General features: G+C 38.9%; 1 long non-coding RNA gene across 1 annotated transcript; it reads left to right on the forward strand.

The window, feature by feature from the left end:
* On the forward strand, window positions 8,735-12,863 carry LOC109844157. Its single transcript, XR_002247882.1, has 3 exons — window positions 8,735-8,865; window positions 8,953-9,059; window positions 12,559-12,863. It is a non-coding gene; the product is annotated as an uncharacterized LOC109844157 (long non-coding RNA).

A 16,495-nucleotide genomic window follows, 5' to 3' on the forward strand; every position in this document is an offset into this window, starting at 1 on the left:
TGTTGTCGATGTCAAATTTTTGGTACGGATTGGTTATCTTCCTACCATGATAGTATTGACTGCTTTGCGTAGACGGTCAATTTGCGAGCGTCCGATGGGTCCGAGATGATTGTAGCAACCTCCCAGGGCAACCGTTTTGCGGAGTCATTTCTGGTGTACATCGAGGAGGTGATGCGACGGGATCAGGGTATTGATTTATTAGAGACTAGAGTTGTCTCAGAGTATCAGGATGTCTTTCAGGACATACCTGGATTACCTCCTGTGTGAGAGGTCGAGTTCTGTATTGAGTTGCAGCCAGGCACAGCCCCGATATCCTGCGCATCCTATCGCATGGCACCAACTGAGATGAGGGAGCTTTAGACCCAGTTGGATGAGTTATTAGCTCAGGGTTTTATTCATCGGAGTCATTCTCCGTGGGGAGCGCCAGTTCTCTTCATGAAGAAGAAGGATGGCAGTATGCATTTGTGTATTGATTATAGAGAGTTGAACAAGGTCACTATCCGGAATAGGTACCTATTACCTAGGATTTATGACTTGTTCGATCAGCTGTGCGAAGCGCATGTTTCCCGAAGATTGATCTTCGTTTTGGGTTATTGTAGTTGCGAGTTCGGGAGATGGATTTTCCCAAAGCCGTGTTTTTCTGATTCGATATGAATCTTTCGAGTTTCTGGTCACACCATTTGGGTTGACCAATGCACCCATTGTATTCATGGATTTTATGAACCAGGTTTTCCGTCCCTTTTTGGATCAGTTCGTGATAGTTTTTATCAATGATATTCTCATTTATTCGAGATCAGAGGCAGAACACGAGCAGCATCTACGGTTAGCTTTGAAGACTCTACAGGAGCGTCAGTTATATGCTAAGTTCAGCAAGTATAAATTTTGGCTTTCAAAAGTTAGATTTCTAGGCCACGTCATCAGTAGAGAGGGCATAGCAGTGGATCCGGCTAAGGTTGTAGCAGTTCTTGATTGGGAGCCGCCAAAGACGGAGACAGAGATTCATAGCTTTTCGGGTTTAGCCGGCTATTATTGGAAGTTTATCCAGGATATTTGTGGTCTACACAAATACATCATTGGCAGAGTTACGAGACGTTTTGATGCAGACTCAGAGAGTAGTAACATATGTCTCACAGCAATTGAGAGTACATGAGCAGATCTATTTCCTCTTATGATTTGGAGTTAGCAGCAGTGGTATTTGCACTGAAGTCATGGAGACTTTACTTATATGAAGTATAGTATGAATTATTCACGGACCATCAGAGTCTGAAGTATCTTTTCTCTCAGAAGGATCTCAACCAGAGACAAAGGAAGGGGATTAAGTTTACTAAGGACTACAAGTTCGCGATTCAGTATCATCAGGGAAAGGAAAATGTTGTAGCAGATGCCTTGAGTAGGAAGCGTCGACATCGGGTTTCAGCTTAGAAGTGCTCGTTGTATCGAGATATTCTCACCCTTAGTCAGTGTGATTTTAGACATGAGATTGGTGGAACCAGTGCATTATAGGGAGCTGTGTCATTGCAGCCAGCTTGGAGAGACAGAGTTGTCAGAACTCAGTTGGAAAACTATTGAATTCAAATCCAGAAGGAGGAAATTTTCAAAGCGCCTAAGACTGATTGGGTCGTTGGAGCAGATGGAAGTCTACGGATGAAGGATAGGCTGGTTATGCCAACCAGTGCAGAGCTTAAGAGGGAGTTGCTAAATGAAGCACATTGTACTCAGTTCATAGTACATCCAGGGACCCCTAAGATGTACAAGGACCTAAAGAGACACCTTTGGATGGAGTGTTATGCATAGGAAGATTTCAAAGTATGTAGCTAAGTATCTTACCTGTCAATGAATAAAGGCGGAATACCAGAGACCAGTAGGATCACGTCAGCTTTTAACCATTCCTTCCAGATGCGATAGCATCAGATTGAGATTTCAGTGTTCATTCCACATTTTTGGAAGGGTTTCCAGGATTCTTTTGGGTAACAGATTTATCGTACTGTAGTGTATTTCATCCATAGATGGATGGTCAGACGGAGAGAGTAAATTAGATGTTGGAAAACAGGTGGCGGGCTTGTGTCATTGACTTTCAAGATAGCTGGGAAGATTATATTCCACTGATAGAGTTCGTTTAGGACAATAATTATCAAGCGACAATCGGTATGACCCCATATGAAGCAATGTACGGGAGGCCTTGCAAAATCGACTATATGTTGGGTAGAGCCGGAGAAGAGTTTAATACTTGGGCCAGAGCTTATGAGACAAATTACAGAGAAAGTAACATTTATCAGAGATCAGATTCTAGCTGCTTAGAGTCGGCAAAAGAACTATACTAATAAAAGACGAAGACCCTCGGAGTTTCGAATTGGAGATCCAGTTATGCTGAAGGTATCACATAGGAAAGGTGTGTAGCAATTCGGGAGACGGAAAAAGGTTACGACGAGATACATTGGACCGTATCAGATTTTGGAGAGCATTGGAGCTGTGTCATACAGACTAGATCTTCTAGCATCGATGTCTAGTATACATAATGTATTTCATGTTTCTATGCTTAAGAAACAATTACGTGATGAAGAACAGTAGTGAGTGTTGAACGCATCAGAAATTTAGCTTCAGGATGGTTTGACTACGATTGAAATCCCAGTTTGTATACTTGCTAGAGAAGACAAGAAATTTAGAAACAAGATATTTTTTTCCCTTGGAGAAAACTCAGTGGAACCAGAAAGGAGTTGAGATGATTTTCAGGGGCGCGAAGATGTTATGCCGCGCGACTTCCTGCACCTATTGAGGAAGTGCATTGCTTTATGTGTGCGATTATTTGTGTGGTTATATTTTGATTTAACGCTAGAATGAGGATATTTTCACTTAATTCTTAATCTTTCGGAACACATGGTATATATATGAGGGGATCCTTGTTTGGATTTTTCGCCCGACGTACTAGTTCCATTCGATTAAGGGTTGAGTGGGAATATAGTCATCCTGGACTGTTAAATATAAATATCCATATATGCTTATCAAGAGTAAAATTCTAAATGTTTCTGGTTGCTAGTTGAATTAGACCCACTATGTGATTTTCTATTATTATTATCTGCTTAAGTATGATTTCTGAATTTCGAGGACGAAATTCTTTTATGGGGGGAAGAATGTAAAACCCTGAAAATTTGAATATAATGTGATAAATAATTATAAATATATTATATGGTGAAAATAATATATCTTTTATGTTTGGGTATGATAAGAATTTATTTGAGGTCAATTCAATGTATATTTGTGAATATATGAGTTCAAATTCACAAAACATGCACAAAGGCAAAGAGTGAGAATCTGAGAATTTTGACCAGTTAAGAGTTTTTATGTTTTTCATACCGTTCTAGTCAGAATATGGAAAAGTGTATAAGATAAAAGTTGTAGGTCTCTTCAAGAGCTTTCCAATGAGTCTTAGATCACCTCATTCCGAGATCGGATGAGAAAGATACAGCCTTTATACCAAACCCCAATCTGAGCATGACCCAGAACACTGTGCAGTCGACCGCTGGGCGAATCTGGTTCTGTCAGTTTTGTTTCGGGTCAGGTTTTGTTTATACCGAACCCAATTGTTACCCTAGGTATTTATACTCGTTTTGAAGCTCTCAAAACCCTCTTTTAAACCCTAATAGCCTCAGGCCCCTCCTCTCTCTTTTTCAAACCCTAAAACCCCTTTCTTTGGCGATTCTTGAAGGATTTTGGAGGAGTCGACGCGAGATCCATCGGTGTTCAGCGAAGGAGGATCGTTCTCACTCGTTTTTGGGAGTTCATCTACACCCCTCAGGCGAGTAACTTCTCGCCCATCCCTATCCCATGTTTTAAAAGGTTTTTATAATGATTTTCATGAGTTTTAATGAGCCTAAAAGGTATTTTTGTATAAAGATGGATTCTCTATAATGTGGATTGCAAGAATCAAATGTTTCAGTTTATAAAAGCTCACCAATGTTTTGTTTATTGAAGATCTAGATCTGAAATTTGCTTAAACAAGAGTTAAATCACGATTTACTGTTATCAAAACGTTTTTAATATGTTTCATATGTATTTGGAGTTTTGGGGGTGCAGTTTAAATGCTTAGATTTAGTTGTTTTTCTTCTGTTTGATTTTAGAGACGTTGGAATCTTTGTTATCAGAGAAATCATCAAATTTTATTTCAGGTTTCGAAGCTGACAGAAACCCAGATTTAGGCTTCTGTCTGCTTTGCGGTCGACCGCAGCGGTCGACCGCAGGGCGCGGAGAAGAGGTAGGATTTGCCTGCGGTCGACCGCGATGCCGGCGGTCGACCGCGAGACGCGTATCAGAGTGCGGTCGACCGGGGCGGTCGACCGTCGCATAGTCTGGAGCAAAAATCCCTGTTCTGTGTATTTTACTCATGTTCAAGTGTTTGCCTAGATTGTCTGACTCTGGTGTTTAATCTTACTATGTATTAATGCATGATAGATGACCTGAGGGTACAAATTGGGGATTTACACACTGATTTGAGTGTGAACTGATATAAGTAGATTTCACTATGTATCTCAGCGACATTTTCACAAATTTCACAGTCCTCGTGTTGGACTAAAATCCATAGAAGTCCTCGTGTTGGACTATAATCCATAGAAGTCCTCGTGTTGGACTATAATCCATTTCAGTCCCCGTGTTGGACATTTGCCACTTATTACATGAGTTTGGAAACTACAGTATATAGTTCCTGTATCGGACATAGTTCTTAACCCTGCATATGACTTTCTCACAGTAGTTTATGACATGACACTTATGTAGATTTTGACATGATACTCATGTAAGTAATAACATGATAATGGCACTGTATTTATGCTCTGAGATTAGTTGTATTTCTTTTATTATTGTTCCTGTACTAGAACCTCGGGTTTGGTGTTTAGGGGCTTACAATTTGAGATATAAGGTATATACATGAGGGTTTTCTTGTTTGGATTATTTCGCTCGACGTACCTATGCTCGTGTTGTAATTTCCTAAATATTAAAACCCATTTTTTGCTAGGATCAATGATTTTAACTATTATGTAATAACTGTATTTTTCTGTATACAACGAGCCCTTTTCCTTGGGGTTGGTTGTGATATTGCTCGCTAGCGCTTTGACGCTCGTTGTCCCTCCCCCTTTCAGGTAACGAGCTAGGAGACCGGAGAGTCGCAGGTTGATGGCGATGCACTTTAGCTTCAGCCGTAAATTTAGTTATATTTTCTTTTGAGCTCCACTATAGACTTTTGTTTAGACAATTGAGAGTTTTATTCTAGAAGTTGTAAAGGTCGTATGCCTTATTTTCTCTTGTCAGACATTTTGTATTTGAGACTTGTTGAGAAACTCCAGTTCATTTATTTCAGACATTTACTTGTATTTCAGTATGTTAGATGATGAAATATTAATTTGATCTCTATTATTTCATCAGTTGATTCTTGTATTATCTTTTACTTGCTTTTGTACCTACACCTGTTATTGACTCTACTAGAGAGATAGTAATTATGATGGTGAAATATGTTATTACACGGTGTGGTGCATGGTAGGTTTGATATTCCTGGTTTCATCTTGGACTGCAGCCTTGTGTGAACCCAGAGGCGTCACAGAAATCAAATATCGAATACCTTCCAATGATGCCTCCTTAGAAGGCCCCCAATTTCCTAATGAACACCACCTAAAAGACCTCTCAATCAATGGATAGAAGTGCCAAACTCCACCTAGGTCTTCTGGCTTATACAAATGTACTCATAGGACTTCAATATACAGGTCAAAGCACTCCTCAATAATCCAATGTATCGTATCAACAATTAAATATCCCAACCTCAAATCCTTCTATCCCAGCCAACTATCTCAAAGCACCAAAATAAACGAAGAATAGATCCAAACTGATAAATGAGAGATTTTTACCTCCAATTGAAACCCTAACAAGAGTCTCCGAACGATCTCACCCAGCACGACGGAAACGAGATACAAAAATAGTAAAAATCCCACCTTTATGTCCAAACGAAGCCCTCGACAAACTTCCAAAATGATCTACTCCTCCAAATTACCCAAGCGTAGCCCGAGCTCTGATACCACTTGTTGTGCGCAGTGGAAATTTCGGAAGCACCTCTGGTGCTCGACAAGAGAGTAGATCTCAACTAAATCTCTGTTTTACAAAGGAAACAAGAACCAAAAATAAAATATCTCAACAAAATAGGATATCAGCTCTTCCTCTCATTAGTTCTAGGACTGACCTGTCGAGGGAACCTAAACTCTCTATTATAAATCACGGCACAAACAATCAATTTTAACGTGGTTTGACAAGTTGCCTACGTCCATAACTCTCTATTATAAATCACGGCACAAACAATCAATTTTAACGTGGTTTGACAAGTTGCCTACGTCCATGGGGCAAGGAGGAGGGAGTTCTACTATTAGAGAAAGAGAATACAAATGGGTTTACAATCACACAAATTAAACGCTCAAACTAACTCTCAAATCTCTCTCAAAAGGATGCTGAAAACCCTCTCAAAATCAGCACAAAGGACTGCACAAAACTCTTCTCAAAGTTGGCGGCTCTACTTCTTTTTCAGCACTTTTTCCGCCGCACAAAGGACTGCACAAAACTCTTCTCAAAGTTGGCGGCTCTACTTCTTTTTCAGCACTTTTTCCGCCGTGATTTTCCCTTGCATAGCGAATTTTCCCTCTACCTGTACGCAGCCGAACTCTCCCTCTTTTGCACAAAACCCCAGGATAAACATACGCTGATATTTATAAAGCTCAAATCGGGTGGGCATGTAGCAAAGAAAACTCCTCAACACGTGATCTCTTCATGCTTGACGTGGCCCCCACAAGCACTCTTCCTTTCACATGGTTGCTGCTCTGGGTTTATCATGAGACACATCCAAGTGTGGCCCCCACTTGCCTTTTTCCCCTCTGCGATCTCTTCACGAGTTGGAAAACACGTCATTCATTCACAAGAAGCACGTTGCAGTACATTATTTCTACAATCTTCTTCCTCATTTTGCTCTACACCACAAAAGAAGGAGAAAGAAAACCTATTAAGCCTTTTGCAAAGCACTGATGGTTCAAAGCTGTAACCTCTCTTGTTTTTTTGTATATATATATATATATAGAGAGAGAGAGAGAGAGTAAAACTTGTGTCAACTTAAGTGGACGTCCACTAAGTTTCTTAGTCATTGATGATCACTTGATTGAGCTACATTGTGGATGATCCGTTCTGTTGAACTTGATATACATATTCTAAAACCCCAACACACCAAATTTGGGGTGAACCCGTCGTGGTTTGACCCTTCATCCACTCGTATCAATTTTTACGGTTTCGAATGAATAGAATTTTTTACATGGCTCGACGGAGGGTTAAACCACGACGAGTTCACCCCAAATTTGGTGTGTTGAGGTTTTAGAATATATAGATAAAGTGTCAACCGATAAACGGACATTTATCCACAATGTAGCTCAATCAAACTTAGTGGATGTCCACTTAAGTTGACATAAGTTTTCTCTCCTCTCAGTCTCGTCTCTCTCTCTCTCTATATATATATATATATACTATAATATATATTATATATATATTATATATATAGTATATATATAATAATATATATAGTAGTATAATATATATATTATAATAGTGAGATTAATGGGTATCTTGTCATAGGAGGGGATTTCCTCCTTGACGCCTCTAATCACATGATTGAGCGAGCATTATGATGATCCGCTCCGTTGAATTTGATCTACATATTTAAAACCCAACAAACACCAATCGGCGTGAACCCGTCGCGTTTGACCCTCCATCGAGCAGTGTGAAGAAGTTCTATTTCATTCAAAAACCGTAAAATTTATACGATGGATGAAGGGTCAAACGACGACGGTTCACCCCAACTTGGTGTGTTGGGCGCTTTAGAAACTATGTAGAGTCAAGTTTAAGTGGAGCGGATTATCCACATGTTTCGCTCAATCATGTGATTTTAGAGGCGTCATAGAGCAATCCCTCTATGACAAGGATACCCATTATCTATATATATGAATACTCTTATATTATTATATATATATATATATATATTATATATATATATATAATATATATATATTATACTGAATAGCTTTCAAACATTAAAACATGTCATTGGCAACTAGAGAGTTATGTATTCCATTTAGCACTAGCTCAGCTGTTAGCTAAGAACCAAGGATTCTCAGCCTTTAGTTTTGGGGAATATATTGTTAAATATAGTTAGTAGTTATATTGTATCATTTTCTTTTAGTCCCACATCGCTTAGAATACTAGAACCTTTTCTCTCGCACTTGTATTTAAACACTTCAATGCAATGAATAAAATTGTCTCTTCTTTTCCCTAAATCTCTATTCTTAACATGGTATCAGAGTCATCCTCTTGATCCCAGAGACTTCTTTCTTCTTCCTCTACATTGATCCATCGGGCGGTTTTTGCTAAAAACTCCGCACTTCTCCTCAGCTGCCATGATACTAGATTAAACCTTGACACACCGCCCCATCACTCACAACATCATCTCATAAAAAAATCCTAGCACTAGTAAAAAACGAATTATCTTAGGCTGTGTTTGTGAATGCTGATTTGGGTTTGGATTTGAAATTCTGGGCATTTCAAATCCAAATATCATGTTTGGACTCAACTTTAAACCATGATTTTAAATCAAGTCATTTTATAGAGTGAATTTGAAAAGCCTAAAACTATGGATTTCAAATTTCACCAAAGTAGTTGGTATTTATCAAATCCTCATCCCCACAATCCCAACCCCTCAAAACCCCGACTCCTCTTTTTTTCCTCTCTCACGCTCGTGTCGAAGTCCCGACTCCTCAAAATCTCGATCTCGATCTCAATCTCGATCTCTCTCCATCGCAGGTAGTCTGTTCCTCCTCTCCTCTACTCCCCCCCCCTCTTCCTTCCGTCGGCCACCATCATCTCCTCTCTCTCTCTCTCTGAACCTAGGGTTAGGGTTTCGTAGACTTCGAAGAATCGACGGATGGAGATTCTCTCGAGATCCAGTGAAGAAGACGAGGACGAGTACTTGAGACGCGAGGGTTCCTCTCAAAGAGGTAATAGTTTGATCGTTGATTTTTGAGCTGTTTCTGTTTCTGATCCTTTTCGTTGTTTTTATGAAGGGGATTTTAAGGTGAGATTTAATCTCAACTAACAGCAGTTAGATGTCTTTTATCACCACATGAATTTGGAACCGCAAAAACAATTTTTTTTGGGTTCGTATGGTCTCATGTCTTAAAAAAGGAAGGGGGGAAAACTATTGGGTCCATGAATTTGAGAATTTTATGGGCTTAATTAGCTGATCATGTACATCCTTCTGCATTCTCTTGCCTCTAGGATTATTTGATGCCTTTGTGGTTTTCATCTTTTGATCTTGTATTTAATATCTCGCTTTTCTCTGTTTGGTGGACTGGTCTGTAGACAGTTTTTTCCCCTCAGTGGATAATTAGCTAGTGAATACCTATGATATATGAACTCCAAGACTTCTATGAACACCTGAGCACTTGATACAGATGAATACTCCCAGACTCGATGACCTGATTTTAGCCATTTGGAAAGAAAATAAGTCTTTAGTTTTTGCTTTGATATGCCCCTTAATTCTTGTTTACTTCAGCAGCAGTGATATTATTATTTAAGTTAGCCGCTTATCCTTTCCTTTGGAATGGGTTTGCTGGTAGTTTTACTGTTTGAAGAAGATGCAAAATATTTTCATCATCATTTATTAGCATCCATAATTGTTTATTGCCTGATTCATTCTTATAACGTTGCTAATTGAAGTAATATCTAGTGTTTATATCTTTATAACATGAATTCATTTTATTTACCTGTATCAGATAGCAAACATTAGTGTGGCACTGCTACTTTGTTCATAATGCCATTCACATGAAGATATATTTTGTATTCTACTTTTAAATAAGAACCTGATATGCATCTTATAAATCAAAGTAGTATAGCCTTGGGTTATATGTTCACTCTTTGCATTTGGACAGTCTTCTGGCATTTGTTGTATATCTATGTCATGCTATGCAACTGAATATGATTATAAAAAAATTACTTTAAAGTGGCTTCAGATATCACCGAATAAAAAAATTACTTTGAAGCGGCTTCAGATATCACTGAAGGAAATAGGAGATGTGCATGGAGGGAACAAGGACCACTGATGTGTGTCAAAAGGAGAAGAGATACAAACATGGGGATATGCGGGTAGTTCCTAAGCAGAACGTAGGAACTCACAGAAGTATGTTGAAAAATCCACTATGTCTTGGATCTCAATCATATAGGATGATGTTTTTAAGTATAGTAACAGACTAAGATCAATTTAACTAAAAAGGCTAATCCACTATGTCTTGGATCTCAATCATATATTAAAGACATATCTTTCATCTCCGTCTTTTATCTTGGTCTAAACTCTCTCTTTTAAGTATTAGTATTAAGTATTAATATTAGACAAGGTTCAATTTTACTCTCACTCTTTTTATCTTTCCTATCAAAAATTTTAATCATATTTCTAGAGGAGCATAAATCATATATCGTACTCTAGCTTTGGTATATAAGAATGGATTCTATGGCAGATTGATTATTACCTTTTCAAATTTTTAGTAATGTCAATTGAGTATTACCTTTTTGAAGATGAAGCATTATTTTATTTTCTTCCCATTTCAAGGATTGCAATGAGTTTAACATGGCACATATGCTTCAACCCTTGTGTCCAAATTTCCTTCTTTTCGAATTATATCAAGTACTGCAATCACGGAAGAGAATAAAGCAATTAGGTTTGAAAGTGCATATGTAACAGCAGCAAGTTTAACATGAAGAATCCTTTCCTTAGGAACTATGCTCCACCTGCTCACAAAACCAGTTCATTTCATCACTACTTGCCATAACCAAACTAAAAGTTTCTTCCATACAAGGCTGAGTATGGGAATTGGAAAAAAGGATGCTCAAGAGTCTCATCAGCTTGTCTACATGAAACACATAAAAACCTTTCCTTTCCTCTTTTTTTGTTTTGTTTTGGAAATGATGATGAAGTGGAGCTGTAAATATTTTACATAAATGAGGGACAACTTTCACTGTGGTGCATTATTTTACTGCTGTTGGCTGAACATACACATGTGCGTCCTGTTGTCGCATAATGCCCTATGAAAAGTGTTCATTTTTCAAACTATGTTGGATTTAGATAGCTCATCATCCTGAAGTTCGGTGATAGTGAGTATACATTTGGTAGCAGCTTGGTTTATCTTGTTTAGGGAAAGGGGTAATTGTTCATGTGCTAGCTCCTTTGATTGCTTCTAGCATGGTTGCACATATTCTTGGTTTTTTTTATCAAGTACATTTTATCCGCATGTGTTTTCTTTTTTGGGTGGATTACCAGAGTATCGCCCAAGAGAGCCTTCACCATTAGTGAATATATATAAAAACCTTTCTTATATTCCCCCCTCTACATTCTTTTCCTTTCCTTTTTTTTTGGTTTTGTTTTGTTTTGTTTTGGAAATGATGATGAAGTGGAGCTGTAAATATTTTACATAAATGAGGGACAACTTTCACTGTGGTGCATTATTTTACTGCTGTTGGCTGAACATACACATGTGTGTCCTGTTGTCGCATAATGCCCTATGAAAAGTGTTCATTTTTCAAACTATGTTGGATTTAGATAGCTCATCATCCTGAAGTTCGGTGATAGTGAGTATACATTTGGTAGCACTAATTGAAGTAATATCTAGTGTTTATATCTTTATAACATGAATTCATTTTATTTACCTGTATCAGATAGCAAACATTAGTGTGGCACTGCTACTTTGTTCATAATGCCATTCACATGAAGATATATTTTGTATTCTACTTTTAAATAAGAACCTGATATGCATCTTATAAATCAAAGTAGTATAGCCTTTGGTTATATGTTCACTCTTTGCATTTGGACAGTCTTCTGGCATTTGTTGTATATCTATGTCATGCTATGCAACTGAATATGATTATAAAAAAATTGATGACTATTGTTATTAGAGGTAATTTTATTTTCCTCTTAAGAATACATGTCTCATATATCAATTAGCACGGAATCTTATCTATTTGGTAGTTCTATATGGTACATCCTTGCCTAATCTCATTTTACATTTGCATTATTAAAAGAAGAAAAGGAAACACGACTGATGATAAATTAATCAGTTTTCTTCATGAAAGGTTTCAGTCTACGCATTGAGATAGTTTCTTGTTGGACGACGAGATTTGTCAAATCTTTGAACCTGTTTAGGTAAGTTCTCTCTTGGATTTCATTTTGGACAAGTGCTATGATATATGCCGTTTAGCTGTCTTGAGTAGCATATGCTTTTTCTCATGCATTTTTCCTATAAAACTAGTACACTGCATGCATATTTTGTGTTCTAACTCTTGCTTCAAGTTTCTAAACTTTATCAATTTTTGTTATTATGATTTGTTCAACATTAAAAACTATCCTGATCATCTTGATTGGATTTTAGCATGGTTTGAATTCATTAGATAATGTTGTCTGTCGATTTTTGTGTCATTGACTAATTGATGCTAAATTGTGTAATGTAGGACTCAATAAATTCTTCGAGACATGAAGTTGGACACAATGGAGAGAAAGGAGAAGAGTTGAAGGATAAATAGAGGATTCTACATATGTTTTCTTTTAATAGTTTATGTTGTAGTAATTTGGCTAGTTGTAGCAAATCATGGTTACTTGTAGCAAATCATGGTTATCAACTATCTATAGCATGTTGTATTTTAAATGAAGGCTTATTGTGTAGCCTAGAGCTTCTTATGAGGATTTTTTGCTAAACTCTATTGTGTCATTGAGTCTTTTTATCATGACTAGTTAATGGAGTAGTATTTTTATTCTTTGGGGATCGAAGGTCAATTTAGTATTGATGAAACCACGAAAAAAATGTCATAGACTCATAATAATGAATATTTTGGACATCATTATTATCTTTGTATTCTCTCATACTGATTCATGAAGGATAAGATGTTTGCATGTGAATTTATGATTGCTACTGAAGAGATCGATTTTGATTTTGAATCACTTCTCAAAGTTTATTTCAAATCCAAATTTATGTATAATAAAATATATCCAAACATTAGATTTTAAATCTTTGATTTCAAATCCTTGCCTTTAGTAATGATATCCAAACAAATAATTTTATTAAATCATGGATTTTAAATCCTAGATTTGAAATCCCTTGATTTTAAATCAATCTTCCAAATCCGAATCTTAGTTCCCAAACACAGCCTTAGATAGAAAAATTTTGGTCTAAAATGATGATAATATCGACCGAAAATATCCATCTATGTTATTCCTGAATCATCCTATGTGGAAAAAAAAATTCCGTGTACGATCCTTCCTCGACGGAAATTTTATCTAAACGTTACCCCCAAATTTTTTTCATTCTCCCTAATTTTTTTTACGCGCTCAAATCCCTATCTCTGCCCCATCTCTCTCAAATCCTTCTCAAAATAGATCTTTTTCCTTGTCTCTCTCAAATCCCTCCGTCGATACACCTCACACGCTCCTTACCATCTCCTCTCAGCTCCTGGCCATCGTCGACGCCCGATGTCGTCGTCATCGAGGTCTCGGGTTGGAAGCGCCGTTGAGTCGCAACCGTCAGTCCCTTGTTCGGATCTGCCTATCCAAACACCTTCAACTGATCCACTAAGTTTGATTGAGCTACATTGTGGATAATCTCCCTACTACGGCGTCAGCTGCGATCCCTCCACTGGCCGCGTCGCCGACATCTCCCTCCGTGGCGAGTCCCCGGACCCTATCCTTGCTCGCTCCGGCCTCATGACAGGCTCCCTCTCCCCCGCCCTCTGCCGCCTCGACCGCCTCGACTCCCTCATCCTTGCCGATTGGAAACAGGTCTCCGGCCCCATCCCCTCCTGCATCAGCTCCCTTTCGTTCCTCCGCCATCTTGTTCTTGTCGGTAACCAGATCTCTGGCCGGGAACCAGCTTAGTGGCTCCATACCGGCGCATTTCGGGAGCCTCAAGATGCTCAGCGGCGCTCTTATGGCTAAAAACCAACTCAGCGGATCAATCCCTGGTTCTAATCGAACCTCTAAAGAGCCTTCGTTTCTTGGAAATTGATAGGAACTGACCTTGCACCTACTTCAAGGCATACTTTTGATCTTTAACTTTTTATAATGATCCTTATATTTGGGTGTATCCAATATGTTATTACCTCTACAACTCAGCCACATCATTTCAATTTTTTCCTGAGTAGATCAATTGACCATATATTGAAGTGAATGGTTTGCCATGATACATGCAAGTTATTTTGTATTTGACTACTTCAACTACTTTGACAGTCTTATTAGGATTTTGAGTTTTCCTTATGCTTGTAGATTCTTCTGCCATGTCCTCTAAACCTTCACATTCTCATGAGCTTAAATATGATTTTTTTTTTCAGTGTACTCTGCCCAGGAACAATGTTCTGGTGGACCAATCTCAGAGCCTAGAGCGTAGAATTATTGGTCTGCATAATCAAATAAAAGTGAAACTGATGAGAAAAATAATTCTCTTGTTGAATAATGAACGATACAAAGGTTTATATACAAAATACCTAATGGGCCTAAACTAGATACAGACCCGTCATATACAAAATACCTAATGGGCCTAAACTAGATACAGACCAGATACATAAGTTTCCTATACAATATACTCAACACCACCCCTCAAGTTGGCGCATGCAAGTTGTGTATGCCCAACTTGGCCAAAAGAAACTCAAACTGCTGTCTGCCCAATGGTTTAGTGAAAATGTTTGCTAACTGAGATCCCGTGGGTACATATGAAGTAGTGATGACCCCCTCCAATATAGCATCTCTTAGAAAGTGACAATCCACCTCAATATGTTTCGAACGCTCATGAAAAACTGGATTTTGAGCTAAATGCAGGGCTGACTGACTATCACAACGCACCTGCATAGGCCCCTTTGTATCGATCCCAAGGCTCTGGAGAAGTCCCTTGAGCCACTTCAATTCACAGGTTACTTTCGCCATTGCTCGATACTCCGCTTCTGATGAGGACAAGGAAATTGTAGCTTGCTTCTTGCTCTTCCAGGATATAGGAGACGCCCCAAGAAACACCATCCAGCCAGTCACTGATCTCCGTGTTGTAGGACAAGCTGCCCAGTCTGAATCACACCATCCTGTCAGCTTCAGGTCATACTTTCTCGGCAGAAGTATTCCTTGTCCTGGACTCCCTTTCAAATATCGAACAACTCGTAATGCTGCTGCCCAATGATCCTCCCTTGGTGCTTGTAAAAACTGAGATAAAACATGCATCAAAAAACACAAATCAGGTCTAGTGAAGGCCAAATATAGAAGCCTTCCCACCAAGCGCCTATAGCGCTCCCCATCTGCCAACAACGGACTCTGTGAAGCTCCAAACTTCTGGTTCTGCTCCATCGGGAATGATACAGGCTTTTCCCCCAAAAGTCTTGTCTCAGAAATAATATCCAGAGTATATTTCCGTTGACACAGAAAAATACCCTCTGCACTTCTGGCCACCTCGATACCCAAGAAATATTTGAGCTTTCCCAAATCTTTCATATGGAAGCAACCACTCAAGTATTTCTTGAACGCTGCCAGCTCAGTTGTGTTGTTTCCCGAAATAATCAGGTCATCCACATACAACAACACATTCAGCCTGATTCCCTGCTTCGAATAAGTAAACAGTGAGTAATCCGAAAATGACTGAACAAAGCCATACCTGCGAAGAGCTGCTGCCAACTTGGCAAACCAGCATCTCGGTGCCTGTCTCAGGCCATACAACGACTTGCGAAGTCGACAAACCTGACCATCTCTCCCTTTACCAAAGCCTGGGGGTACTCTCATATATACCTCCTCTGTCAAATCACCATGCAGAAAGGCATTGTGAACATCCATCTGGTGTAGTTCCCAATCCTTTGCTGCTGCAACTGCTAGAAAAGTCTTGACCGTCACCATCTTTGCTATTGGTGCAAATGTGTCAGAATAGTCTATCCCTTCCACTTGATGGTTGCCAAACACAACCAACCTGGCCTTCAGTCTTTCAATCTGTCCATTCGATCGATACTTGATTTTATAAATCCATCTACTACCAAGTGCTTTCTTACCAGGTAGCAGTGTCTCTAATGTCCATGTCCCATTCTTCTTAAGGGCCTCAATCTCGGTTCGCATTGCTGCACGCCATCCTTCATCTTTCATAGCTTCCTTAAAAGACTGAGGTTCAACTCCAGAAGAAATAGCTGCAAGAAAAGCTCTGTGGTCCAATGAAAAACAACTACTATCCAAAACATTAGATAAAGGATAGGAAGTTCCAGAGTGTGAGGCATGCCTGGAACTCGATGAATCGGGGGGCGGAGGGTGGACTAAAAACCAATAATTGTATTCACAACAAAATCCCGAAGTCGAACAGATGGAGTACGAGCACGCAAACCTCTACCCAAATTCTCAGTCGAAATCGCCTCGGGAGCAGGCTGCTCGGGCAGCTCGATG

The sequence above is a fragment of the Asparagus officinalis genome, chromosome 6 (assembly GCF_001876935.1).
Source record: "Asparagus officinalis chromosome 6, Aspof.V1, whole genome shotgun sequence".
Taxonomy (NCBI): Eukaryota; Viridiplantae; Streptophyta; class Magnoliopsida; order Asparagales; family Asparagaceae; genus Asparagus; species Asparagus officinalis.